Genomic DNA, 13,168 nt, shown 5'->3' with positions numbered 1-13,168 from the left:
TTTAATCCCTACTCAAATTCGGTTGTATTATTTGAGCTTTGCCACTTTGCCTAAATGGGCTTGTGGATTAAAAAGCAACATAATCTCTAGCTGGTAGCAGATCAAATTAAACACAGGCAATTTATTAGATTGATTTGTTGGCATCTAAATGAATCCAGCACAGTTTGAAGAAAAGAAGGTTGAGAGAGAGAGGGAGAGAAAGGAGGCGAACACATGCTTGTTTAGTCGGGAGCTGGATATTTGAGAGGCAGCCATGGTACAGATTAATTTGTGTTTCTGGGTCAAAAAGTGAGATTAGACACACATTTCTAGCTAGCTTAGCTAAGTCAAATCACAATGAGAAAATATGTAGGGCTTTCCAATAATTGCCATGACTGTGCAACAACTAAGTTTTACATTTACAGCATATGTGTGGGAACATTGTAATGTTGCCACAGGTTGGCTGTGTAGGTCTTTCGCCATCTTCAATATATAATATTGTGAAAAGATTCAGGGAATCCAGATAAATCTTAGTTGGTGTAGAGCAAGGCAGGAGACCTCCGTTGAATGTGCATGACCTTAGAGCCCTCAGAAACCATCATGCCACTGTGTTATAGGACCACGGGCTCGGGAGTACTTTGGAAATTTGTTGTCACCTAACACAGTCTGCAGTTGCATCAAGGAATGCACCTTGAATCTCTGTTACGCAAGGAGAAAGATATACATCAGTTCTATGCAGAGATCCCACCGAGTTCTCTGGGCCCGAGCACATCTCAGATGGTCTAAAACACAGTGGAAATGTGTGCTGCAGTCAGATGAGTCCACGTTTCAGCTTGCTTTGGGGAAAAACGGGCATTGGGTCTCAATCACTAATAATTGCTTGGATTATTTCGTATTTGTACGCACAGGAGAACTTCTCACGAAAAATCTCTGCCTAATTCACAACGTTCGTACGCACATGAATTTGTTCTTAACATTGTTCTGATGTTAGTGAATTTGGAGTATTCTAAATGAGCAGCCGTGTGCACTTGCAAAGCCAAGTGTGCCATTCTCACCAGTTCTCACAATAAACACCTTTTATACAGATCCAGATTATAGACCTCTCATTAGCCAGCTGTACATACGCATATATCTGCGTTATTCAGAAACCTCGCAGCTAAAGCTATAAAGCAGCTTTTCTTACTCTTAAACTGTATATGATGGAATGTATTTTAGATACATATAAGAGAAATAATATTATTATATAACTGTATATGTAATAATACAATTAATGCAACATACTTCAATATAATTATAGTCGTGTTAGGATGAAATATAACTTTTAAACACGATTATAAGGCCGTACAGAGTAAGTACCGGTTTCAGTTGTTCCTATATTTTTTCATAAAATTAGAATAAATTTTAATATGCAATCGTAAATTGTGATTTGTTCTTAAAATCATTCGAACACACATTTCACGCACAAATTTGTGCGTGCGCAAAACTACGCATGATTAGTGAATGTAACCCATTGAGTTCTCAGTCCCAAAGACGAAAGGGTCCGTCCAGACAGTGCACGCATGGGTGATTTCCATGTGTGTGAAGGTAACATTGAGGTGGAGGCATATATTGGGATTATACAGAGACACACACTGCCATCAAGATGACATATTTCCTGGGAAGCAAGACAATGCCAGGCTTCATTCTGCACGTGCTACAACAGAGTTGTTTCGTAGACACTCTGCACCGTAGAGAGGATGTGCTTGACTGCCTGCCTGCAGTACAGATCTGTCTCTTAATTAAAATGTATGGCCCATCATGAAAAGGAGAATCAGACAATGATGACCACCACGGACTGTCTTGTATCAGGTGAGATTGGGTAAAAATTCCACTTGCAAAACTTCAACAATTAGTATCCAATTCCAAAAAGTGTAATTAAAGGAAAGGTGATGTGACCCAGTGGTAAACATGGCTCTGTCTCAACTTTTTTGGAGTGTGTTGCAGCCATCAAAATCTAAATTTGTCTATATTTACAAAATACAATTAAGTTAATCAGTGAAAAAACATTGGAAATAATTTCTTTGTACTTTTGTCAGTTAAATAAAGGTAAAAAATTATGAACAGATATGCCATCAAAAAACGCAGTGGCTCGACACCATCAAGAGTGACACAGACCAAACGGCTGAAAAAGGAAGCAGAAGACCGGAAAGCATGTCGAGAGATGGCCCATAGGATCGCCAAGAGTCGGATACGACTGAATGGCTAAAAAGGTTTTGGCTAATCAAACAAAAGGTGTATTAAAGGTGCAGTGTGTGATTTTTAGCGGCATCTAGTGGTGAGGTTACAAATTGCAAACAACAAAAGTTACGGTGCCGACAGGAAAAGAAGTCATCGTCTGAGACAGCAGAGTAGCCAGTTAAGCAATGAGGTTTCTTTATAAAGATAAATTAAGAAATTATGTTTACTTTATTATTCAGTAAAACAATATGTTATTGCGAATATTATTGTTACTTGTTTTTTAGGGGTGTAACGATATTCGAACCGAACCGAAAAACCGCGATACACCACCCACGATACGAATCGCGATACTCTCATGGCGTACCGAACACGCCCGCCCCGCCCCCTGCTGCCCCGCCCCCTGCTGTCCCGGCTCATTGGACCTCATGTCTTATGTGTACACAACGAATACAGCGTTGCCTAACCACCATTAACCACATTTAATCGCAATAAGCTCAGTGTTTTGTTACATTCGATAATAAGCAAGGTGTAATCTTTCAAATTCTGTCTATTTGATGACGAAATTCAAACATTAAATGTCGTTTTGGCGCTCTTTGATGTGGCGTGACAGATCACCGTAGGCTACTAGGCTCCTCATTTCAAGCGGCAGCGCGGAGCGCGAGTAAACGCGATTCTCTTCCTCAGTTACAGAATAAACATGAATGGACACCTGAAGGTATGTTGAAAGATACAGTATACTTACTGAAAGGCATCATAACTCGTGTAATCGCTCAGTCAGTGTTTCAACAGCGGAAATATGTCAATAAAACGCTTCTTTTTTCACATAGCTTTATTTACCTCAGGCAAGTCATTCAGTGTCCACAGCTTGTTGGTTTGCTAAGGAAATGAACTCTTTCACTAAATAAATGCACTATATTAGCCTATATATTATATTTTACTTAACCTGTTAATGACATCTTGATTATTTTATGTATGTTTAAAATATCTGTCATGAAAATGACAGCAACTGTGTAAATTATTATATTTCAATAATAAATTAGAGTAAAAACATATGTTAATGTAAAAACTGCCTTATGTGCAGTTTACATGTTTTCATACAATTTGTTACTTGAGTGTTGATTATTATTATATCTAAAAATAAATAGCAACTGAATTTAGGCTAAAAGTCTTGGCTCTGTTGTTAAGCTTTAATGTTATAGTAATGTGCAAGTAAGGGCTCCTATATAGTTTACAGCATTAGCAGATAATTAGTTTTATCCTTGCGAAACGTTTACTTGTAATTGAATTAATTTAAAGACAAGGACACAATTTGTTAATTAAATTATCTGTTTAAAAACAAAAACAATTTTAGCTTTCTAAACCCCCCACTCCACCTAAATGAACCGAACCGAACCGAACCGAGACGTCAAAACCGTGGGACGTACCGAACCGTCAGTTTTGTGTATCGTTACACCCCTATTGTTTATCATTGTTTCAGTGTTTTATTAGATGACTTTAGCTAGCTTCTTTGTACGAAGAACAACATAGTGACGAAACGCGCTCTGTAGTAGTTTGTCTGTTTAAGGCCACTGAGAAACATGTCGGCGCAAAATGGCTATTTCAATGTCAGGGGACCCGCGGTACATGCAGATATAAATGGCTCATTCTAAGGTAATAAAAACATAAAGGTTCATTATGTAAGGTCTTTGTACACCACTGAAAACATAGTTATGTATATGATATTGCATTTCTGTCTACAGATCCTCCTAAATATTGCACAATGCACCTTTAAATAAAACAAACTCAAGTAATCCACATGAAGAAAGGCAACATGACGGCGTGTAGAACACAACAATACCGGACAACAGAATGGAGCACAAAGAGGAACTTAAATACACAGTGATGATGACAAAATAACAAACAGGTGTGATAACTGAATGAGTCTCCATGACAACTACTGACTGGCAGGAAACTAGAAACAAAGGAAACACAGGTAACTGAGAAATACGAACTAAAAGTCCATGAAAATTAAACTAACACAGATCGTGACAATATAATAATATTATATATACCTGTAAATGACATTTATGAATGAATATTTTGATACAATTCTCATATATATATATATATATATATATATATATACACACACACATACACACACTAATTATTATTATTTTATTAATATTTTTATTATTATTAATAATAATAATTTATAAATAATAATATATAATAAATACATATATAATTGTTTTCATTTAGATACAATATTTTAATTTCTGTTGTACTCCCATTTCTATGTACACCAATTTTTTGGAGAAGACAAAAGTAATTCTATTAAGTGATACTAAACGAGGTCAGAGGTTCTGTGAGCTGTATTATTACTGTTGTGGGTCAACTCTCTTCCACCCTGCCTCAAGAGATACTAAACAGAGACGTCAGAGATATCCAAATATTTAAACTAGAGTGCAAGTACTCGCAAGGACCATCTGGAGAGCTCTGCTCGTTCAGCCTGGACAACACAGATTTAAAAGCGACAGTTACATTAAGCCACAATGCATGGTGGGTAAAAGTCAGCAGCTCTGCCGTGAATCCAGCCACCATATGCTGTACTAAATGTTACAGATCCTGCCTTGGAATGAACTAAGCTCCTGCTTTGAAAGAGGAGAGTAAAGAAAAGAACATTATGTGTGTTTGAAGTGCCTACAGTATATGGAATGTGTGGATTAAATGTGCTCAGCACCAGATGACATTTTGTCAAAATATAGAAAGCATCCCACATAAAAAAAATACAGGAAAAAAAAATCTCATGAGCAGATTTTTTCACATGTGACAATAAATATTACAAACCTGCAGAGACACAAACCTACATTGAAAACAAATATGTGGGTAGTCTACATAACATTTGTAAAAGTAACTACAGTGTCCAGCTATGTGACAAACTATATATCATTTTAAACTGATAACATTTTCTAATTTCTGTATTTCTATACCTGCAGTTTTAATGATGTATTCATTGAGAACACGTTAATTATTTGTACTAAAAAAAAAAATGCATTTGTCACAGCACTGTAAGTGAATTGCAAAAATGTATATTTAAATTTAACAGAAAATGATTTTTTTGCTTACCCATTCACAGACAAATACAGTTTTAGTGGGAAAAACATTCAATCAGCTAACCCTACTTCATAACAGAGAGTCTACATTGGTCAACAGAACCACATGAGTCCTTTGCATGTCATAACGCATGTAAAGCTGCTCAGGAGACATAACGTTGCCAAAGCTGTACCACAAAACAGGCATTTTTCACCTAACAAAAGAAGCATCTTTCAAACAGAAGCTTGCAGTCTCTTCCATCTTAAAGAAAGAGAGAATGCATTTACATGTAAATAAAACCTAATAAAAAGACTTCATTTGTTATTCCTCCTACAGATGCCTGCCTGGCCCAGCGTTTCAGAGCGAGTTAAGTTCAACACGTATCAATAACACTGTTTATTAAGCATTTGAGTTGGTGCAAAGCCGCAAACACCAAAAAGATTACTTAAAATGTGATTTAGTCACTTTTGCCTCTAAAGTGGAATCACAAATTGAAAGCGAGCCCATCAAAGACTTACATTTATGCAAATCCCGCCTTCTCAAAGAGACGTGGGTGACACAATTTGAGAAACAGTGAATGCAAAGTCTCAACTGATAAAATACAGAAATATGAATACTATTCTGAAAACAAACTGTTAAAATAACTTGCATCAATAACATGCACGTCAAAAAAACTTTTAAAAGCAGCAGTTCCTAATAAACTTACAGAGAGGTAAAAGTCCCCTGTTCTCCACGGACATGTTCCGCAAAATGTCATCAGTGAAACAGCGAGAAGTAGTGTGTGTGTGTGTGTGTGTAATGCCAGATGCCTGATCTAACAGCATGTGAGCAGACAGCTTAATCCTTGCACAGGCCTCCTGTTCCCTACAATTCAGACAATGACCTTACACCCTCACACACAAACAGAGAGAATACAGCTGATCATTATTTCAGATGCTTTGTCTTCGGTGGATTTTAAAGCCGTTTAGTGCGCTCATGCCCCTTGTTCACCTCAGAGAGCCTAACAGTGGCAGATTCTACTTATGCATAAGAGCCGAGCAGGTGGCGACTGATGATGATGTGGTGTCTGTGTGTTTGGCTGTAGGCTGGACCGGGGCAGCTGGGAGAGTGTTTAGGACAGTTAAACTCAGGGCACAGAGCTGAGCCATTGAGGACAGAACCCCTGCTTTCTGATCACTGCAATCATTAGCATGAACAAAGATCTCAAAAACCACCAAGAACATGTGATCAAAGTATTTTAAAGAATCTAAAAAAAATTTATTTGAAATTATTTGAAAGATCTCAAACAAACATCGTACACTACTGTTAAGAAGTTTTTTTTTTAAGAAATATACTTTGCCCCTATTACTTTTAGAACCTTTCATGTGGTGTGTAGATGGCCATTTGTGAATGTAAACACTGCAGTTTTAATAAATAAATAAAAAATAGATTCTGAACTGCTGAAACGAGTCATCAGTAATTCCTGTCTCACTTCTTGTTACATACCTACATACAAAATTTGCATAATGCCAGCCTATGGTCTTCATTGGCTGTCCGCAAATGACGTCTACTTTGACCTGCCCTCGAGAAGACGCTGTTTCCAGTGCAGCGAATCCACTTTGCATGCACTTCAAAAGGATGAGGACTCGTGCTGGAATTGATACGGGGGGGGAAACCAACGGCATCATTACTGTTCGTATCCCTGTGTATTAAGTGCTGAGGAAGGCTCTGGAGTTGAAATCCAGACATGGTAAGGCGGTAGACCAATCACAACAAACTGGGCCGTTAAATTAATTTATGCACGTCGGGTTCGGGTAAGATGTGATTCGGGTCGGGTACAGATTTTAGGATCCGAGAAGACCTCTAGTTAAGAGAGACTGAATCTCCGAACAAATCGTTTTTCGACTCTTTGAGAAAAATTACGTAATTTGCAATTTTATGTTATGAGAACATTAAAGTGTTTTTGACCTTGGATGCATGTAAACCTATTGTAGGAGACCTCCAATAGAAAATTAGGGACCTTTTAAAAAGGCATAGGCCTAATAGGGACATTTTAAATGTATCAAAAGTAACAAATATTTTGTAACATAAATGAATGATATTTAAATATGTTAAAGAAAAACGTCAATTTTAAATTGTAGTAATATTTCACAATATTTAAATTTACTGTATATCAGCAATTTTGCTCTTTAGATATTGGAATCAACATTAGGAATTCAGGCAAAAAGAGCAGTGTATTTTGGCAGATGGCTATAATAAAAAAATCTCATTGCGACAAAGCTGTTAAATAAAGGGTTTGTCGTCTGCTAATCGTGTATTGTGAATCTGTTCTGATGGAGTCTTGACAGCACACTTCTTTCCTTTAAAACATAATTATTTCATAGTGGATGGCATTCAATTCATATCTTGTCTAGAAAAATTATTAACTCGCTTTCACTGTTGACTGCACAAGAAAAAAAAATTGACTGAAAAATTGCCGTTTGAAAATATTAGCTATTCAACATGACATAATTATCTAACTCTTGACTTTACTATGAGCATTTTGGACACCTTATGCAATAGTGAAGATTTCAGAACTACAAAAAAAAAAAAGAGAAGAAGTCTGCCGTCACTAGTCAGTTCAATCAGTTAATTAATTAAGTGTTCATTGATTGCAAACACTCAGAGCCTCTAAGAAATCTTCACATTCATGGTGGACATAGTTGGCATATTGAAAGAGGTCAGTTGTTACATGAGCAAAAGTTTGTGCACCTGGTGCTTACTTGTTGCCAATTGCAGCCTAAACATTTTACACATGGTTGACTACAGTACAGGACTGGAAAAAACTCAATTTACCAAAACACTGATAGTGTCAGCCTCAGAAAGCACACCTACAAACCACAGTTGGGTCAGTAATCATCTGTGCATATAGCACACATAACTGGAAAGTTAAACTGGAATGCACTCTCATTCTAGTAAGCTGTAATCTGTTAGACTGACTGAAAAGTTTTCTTTCAGTTAAACTGAATATCCACATATACAAACAACATACACTACTGTTAAAATGTTTGGGGTCAGTAAGAATTTTGTTGACTGAGCATTAGTAGACGAGAGGAGGCTTGGTCAACTACATTTTATAAGAATGTCAATTTACACTAAGTGCAAATAGCCTATCTTATTGGCAGAGTCTATTTACACTTACTCCGCCCACTGACATCTGGTTGGGTCAGACAAAAAAATGACGGAATACGCTGCATTGGCAATCGTAACAATAGCGTAGAGGTAAGGCGCATGGCATAAAGTTTTGACGCAAATAGACCTGTGTTCAAATCCTCCTTTTGCCAAGCTCGCTCTACTTCCTGTCCTTATTCAGTTTTTTCCCCACAGAATATCTAATCAGTTGGGGAGACTGGAGTAAGGGAATCATACACAAAATAAAACATGTGGCATTTTCAGGAAGAAGCATTTCATTCTCTCTGTTGTGAAAGAAGGCACAGTTAATATAGTTAGTAAGTAATTTATGTCCAAAAATGTCATGTTTAAAAATGCATGATGTATCCAAGGTCTAGGGTAATTTGGGCCCAAAGACAAACTTCTTTTCAGACCTCATATCTAGGGCTGTGTGATTAATCGTAATTGATTTTTCGGTTTAGATTTTGGCTTCCAACGATTATGAAAACACCCTACAGATGAGACATTAAACCGAAGTCCTCCTGACTCTCTGTGGTCATTAAAAATCCCATGGCACTTCTCATAAAGTGTAGGGGTGTACCCCCGGTGTCCTGGTCAAATTCCCTCTATTGGCCCTTATCAATCATGGCCTCCTAATAATCCCCATGTACTGAACTGGCTCACTCACTCACTCTCTCTCTCTCTCTCTCTCTCTCTCTCTCTCTCTCTCTCTCTCTCTCTCTCTCTCTCTCTCTCTCTCTCTCTCTCTCTCTCTCTCTCTCTCTCTCTCTCTCTCTCTCTCTCTCTCTCTCTCTCTCTCTCTCCCTCCTCCACCTCTGGTGTGTGGTGAGCGCACTGGCGCCGTTGTTCTGTGGCTGCCAGTACGGCAGTACGTGCTGCACACTGGTGGTGGATGAAGAGAGACGACTGACATGATTGTAAAGCGTTTGTGTGTTCAGTAGTACATAGAAAATGTGCTATATAAACCTCATTCATTCCTTCATTCATTCATACAAAACAAGACAATCAAGGTAAAACGAGTATTGTGCCGCTGTCGCATTCCATCCAGTGCAACTTCCTTTTACTTCACAGCAGAGCATTTTCGTTCCTCCCTAAAAGCCCAAACTTAACATCCAAATCAGCCAAGTAAGTGAGTGTTGTAAAGTGCTGTCTACTATTGCTAACTTGCTAAACTGCGAGACGTGTTTCATATTAAACAGCGTTATTAAAAGCGCATTAAGCAACAGAAGATAGGCTACACTGTTCCCCAGGCGGCTTTCTGTGTACGTGCTCCGAATAAGAGCCGAACGTGGATAAGCAAATGGGCTTCGGATATGGGCTTAAATGTGTACACACAAACATGTCAAAATGCCTTTTTGGAAAGCATTTATGCTCACAATGGGTTAGGTCCTAAGTAAACGCGCGTGTAACAGTATACTGACAACAGCCTAATATAACTGCTGCAGTCTGTCAATAATAATCAAACTAACTTAAGTAGCTTTAATAAGGATAAATATGTTTAATGTACAGTAAGACTATGTAGCGTTATATGCAGTGCTATTTTACATTCTATTATTAATTTTTTTGTAGGCCATTACTCATTTTAATATTATTGTTAGTATATCTTCCTGAAAACCTAAAAGAGTTTATTTCATTTGTATTGTTGTTCTGTTGTATTTATTTGTCCATTTTGTTTGCAATTAGTTTCTTTGCAATCATTGTATTGCTGACTGTTTACTTGTCTTATGTTATTATTTTGAGGATCAATAATTGTGAAATTTCACTGCACTCATATCGTGAAATAAGGCTTTGATCACCCACCAATAATCGTGTTGAAGATAAACTAATAATTAATTAAATCATAAAAAAAGTTACAACAATTTAAATAATTTAAAAAAATAACAACAATCAAAATAAAAACACACTAAAAAAAGATGAAATTATATATTATTTTGCCTATCTCATGTGACCATAACCACCATAACCAACATCAGAATATGCGATAAACACGTGAATGTGTTGTTATTAGCTTAAAACCTCAAGGGGTATAAAGTAAATATTTTAGGTCAAATGGGTTTGACTAACAAAAAAATTATTTGGTATTCCTGGATTTAAGTTATTTAAAAAGTGTTGATCGCCATAGAAGCACAACACTTTAAAAAGTACAAATTGTCTCAATATTGCAAAGAAAATATTCAACATTGGTTGTAATTACAGATTGTGATGGACCTGATTAGCTGTTCAGAGTGCATCCATCTTCAATAGAGCTATGGGTTTAGGTATTATCAGGTATCCGATACCACAAGGAAATATCTTATCTGCTTGGTTTCCAAGGCAACAGGAAAGATTCATATTCGTAATCACATCGGTCTATGCATGAACTCCCTTTATTTCCAACACAGACCAACCCACAGAAGCACAGAGAAAAGTATGCACACACACATGCTCATTCACACGCTGCAGATCGGCAGCTGTTCAACTCTTATGTAATGGATGGATGGTGTGGGCTCAGGGCTGTAATCTCACTCCTCTCTAGAGAGCGATTATTCCAGCTCCTTTTGCTACCCACCACTGCATAACACACACACACACACACCTCCTTATCTCCTGACGCAGACTCCCGCCTCTGTGATTCTACATGATTCATAAAATCACTTTCCTGTCTGAAAAAAGCCTTTGCACTGAAATGTGTTACAACTGACACATATAGAGCCGTTGTAAAACATGAGTATTCTGGGTGGCGATTTTTGATAAATTAATTTACATTAGTATCCAAAAATGTATCCATATCAAAATGGATAATGGACCAAAAATAACAGGGGGAAATTATATGTATATGTGTCCTCTATCTATACAAATGTGAATAGATATTCAGTTATAATGTTTGGGTGATATATTCCTTTAAGTTTAGGTACAGTGCCACTAACAATCTATAAGAAATTAATAGACTCAATAGTCTTACGGAAAATGACGATGATTTCCTAGCAATGGTTTAGTGAGCTGAGAAGAAATCTCAGGACTTCTACAAATCAGATGGCTCATATTTATCATTAGCATCTCACGTTTAGAAAACTGAAAATGTTTCTGTTCCAAAACACCAGTAAATTGCTCCCACTCTTTACTCTAAATACTGATGTGACAAGAAGAACAGCTTGCCTCTTGGTCTTGGCATGCTGCCTCTGTTGGCTTTGATAATTCTGCATTTCTCTGCTTCACCAACAAACTGATGAAATAATCTGACTAGCTGTAGCTGAGATCTGTCCAGTGTTAAGGCCCATGAACACCAAGGATTATAACTAGAACGATAAATATTAAGTTCTAAAAATCAATCTAAATATAAAAGAATAGCAGAGTCCACACCTCAACTGTGGCGATAACGGCACAGTTACTTTCAGAAATAATTTTTCCTGCTGATAAATGATGCAATATTGCAATATTGAGCCATGCAGTCAGAATCCATCCTGCTTTCAGAGATCAAGCATTTAAAATGGCAGAGGACAAAACTGCACTGTGTGTTTAAGATAAAATAGTGTGCTGGTGTGGACACTAATGAGTTATTATAGTTATCTTCATAGTTAACGTTCTTTGTGTGGGCCTTAAGATGTTATAACGGCTTCATAACTGCTGAAGCCTCTGGGTTTATGTCATTAGAGTGTGCAAAACATGTTCGGTTGCGACAAAGAACTCAAATTATACAATTATACAAAATGGATGCAAATCTTTTTATGCACTTACTGATAAATCTAAAAAAAAAAAAAATGTAAAAGTTTTACCCTCCCTCACTGTGAAAATCCTGGAACACCAAATCTGGAAGTGGAGCATGACAAAAGCTGCATAACAGCTGATGGAACACCATCAGATACAATATACTGCCATAAGCAGTTATGGATATTCTTAACTGGTCTCATTTGCTGTAGCTCTGCCTGGTGCTCTGCTAAATTTAGCTAAATTTATGCTGGATTACATCACTACCTTTACTCATTCGTCTTCTGGAAACAAGTTTTTCTGTTTGAGGAACTGCAGACTGCACACTGTGACACCAGTACCCTTTCTGCTGAAGGCTTGCGTTACCATGGACACAGGCAGAGACTGCACATCTCTCATGATATTTATCTCAAAAGACTACGACAGGTGTACATCTGACTTACAGAGTTGCCTTACACTTCCTGTCCTTCATAATTACATCCTAATCCAACACTTGTTTAAAAGGGCCATTTCAAAGTCAAGGAGAAAAGTTTTATTAAAATACACATGATCAGAATATGATTCAGTATATATTATTTTAAACACACTCACCAATTGATATCAGAAAGTATTGTGTTTGAAAGTTCCTTCAATTATACATCACAAAGAAGTGGATTCGTAATAGACACGATGTTGTTGGCTTTTAAAACTACATTAATGTTTTACAAAAATGACAGTATGGAATATATGTATTCAGATGGCATGAAATCTCCTTAAATATAAATATATGACTCATTGGTGCTGTCAAGCCCTATATTCTCTGACCAGACAGAACTAAAGAGCTCCCTCTGCTGGAAACACAGAGTTACGACAACAGATTGAAAATGCCTTATTTTTTTTACAATAAATGCCTGTATTTGTATAAATATAATTTGACCAGTTAATTGCCATTTAAAGCATTAGACAAAACACTGTAAATACTATACATTTTGTTGTTGTTTATTGCAAATGCTGTCAAGTTTAGTGACAAGCTTTGTGCTTATTTGAATATTTTGCTGTCACATTTGATCATAAATATTCTTAT

The 13,168-nt window shown here is 37.0% G+C and overlaps 1 protein-coding gene across 14 annotated transcripts in view; it reads right to left on the bottom strand.

The window, feature by feature from the left end:
* Positions 1-13,168, bottom strand: part of dlg2 (discs, large homolog 2) — a 229,330-nt gene that overhangs the window by 203,314 nt on the left and 12,848 nt on the right. The window lies entirely within an intron of this gene.

The sequence above is a fragment of the Leuciscus leuciscus genome, assembly GCF_965113295.1.
Source record: "Leuciscus leuciscus genome assembly, chromosome: 24".
Taxonomy (NCBI): domain Eukaryota; kingdom Metazoa; phylum Chordata; class Actinopteri; order Cypriniformes; family Leuciscidae; genus Leuciscus; species Leuciscus leuciscus.
This window is presented reverse-complemented; position numbering and strand designations above follow the sequence as displayed.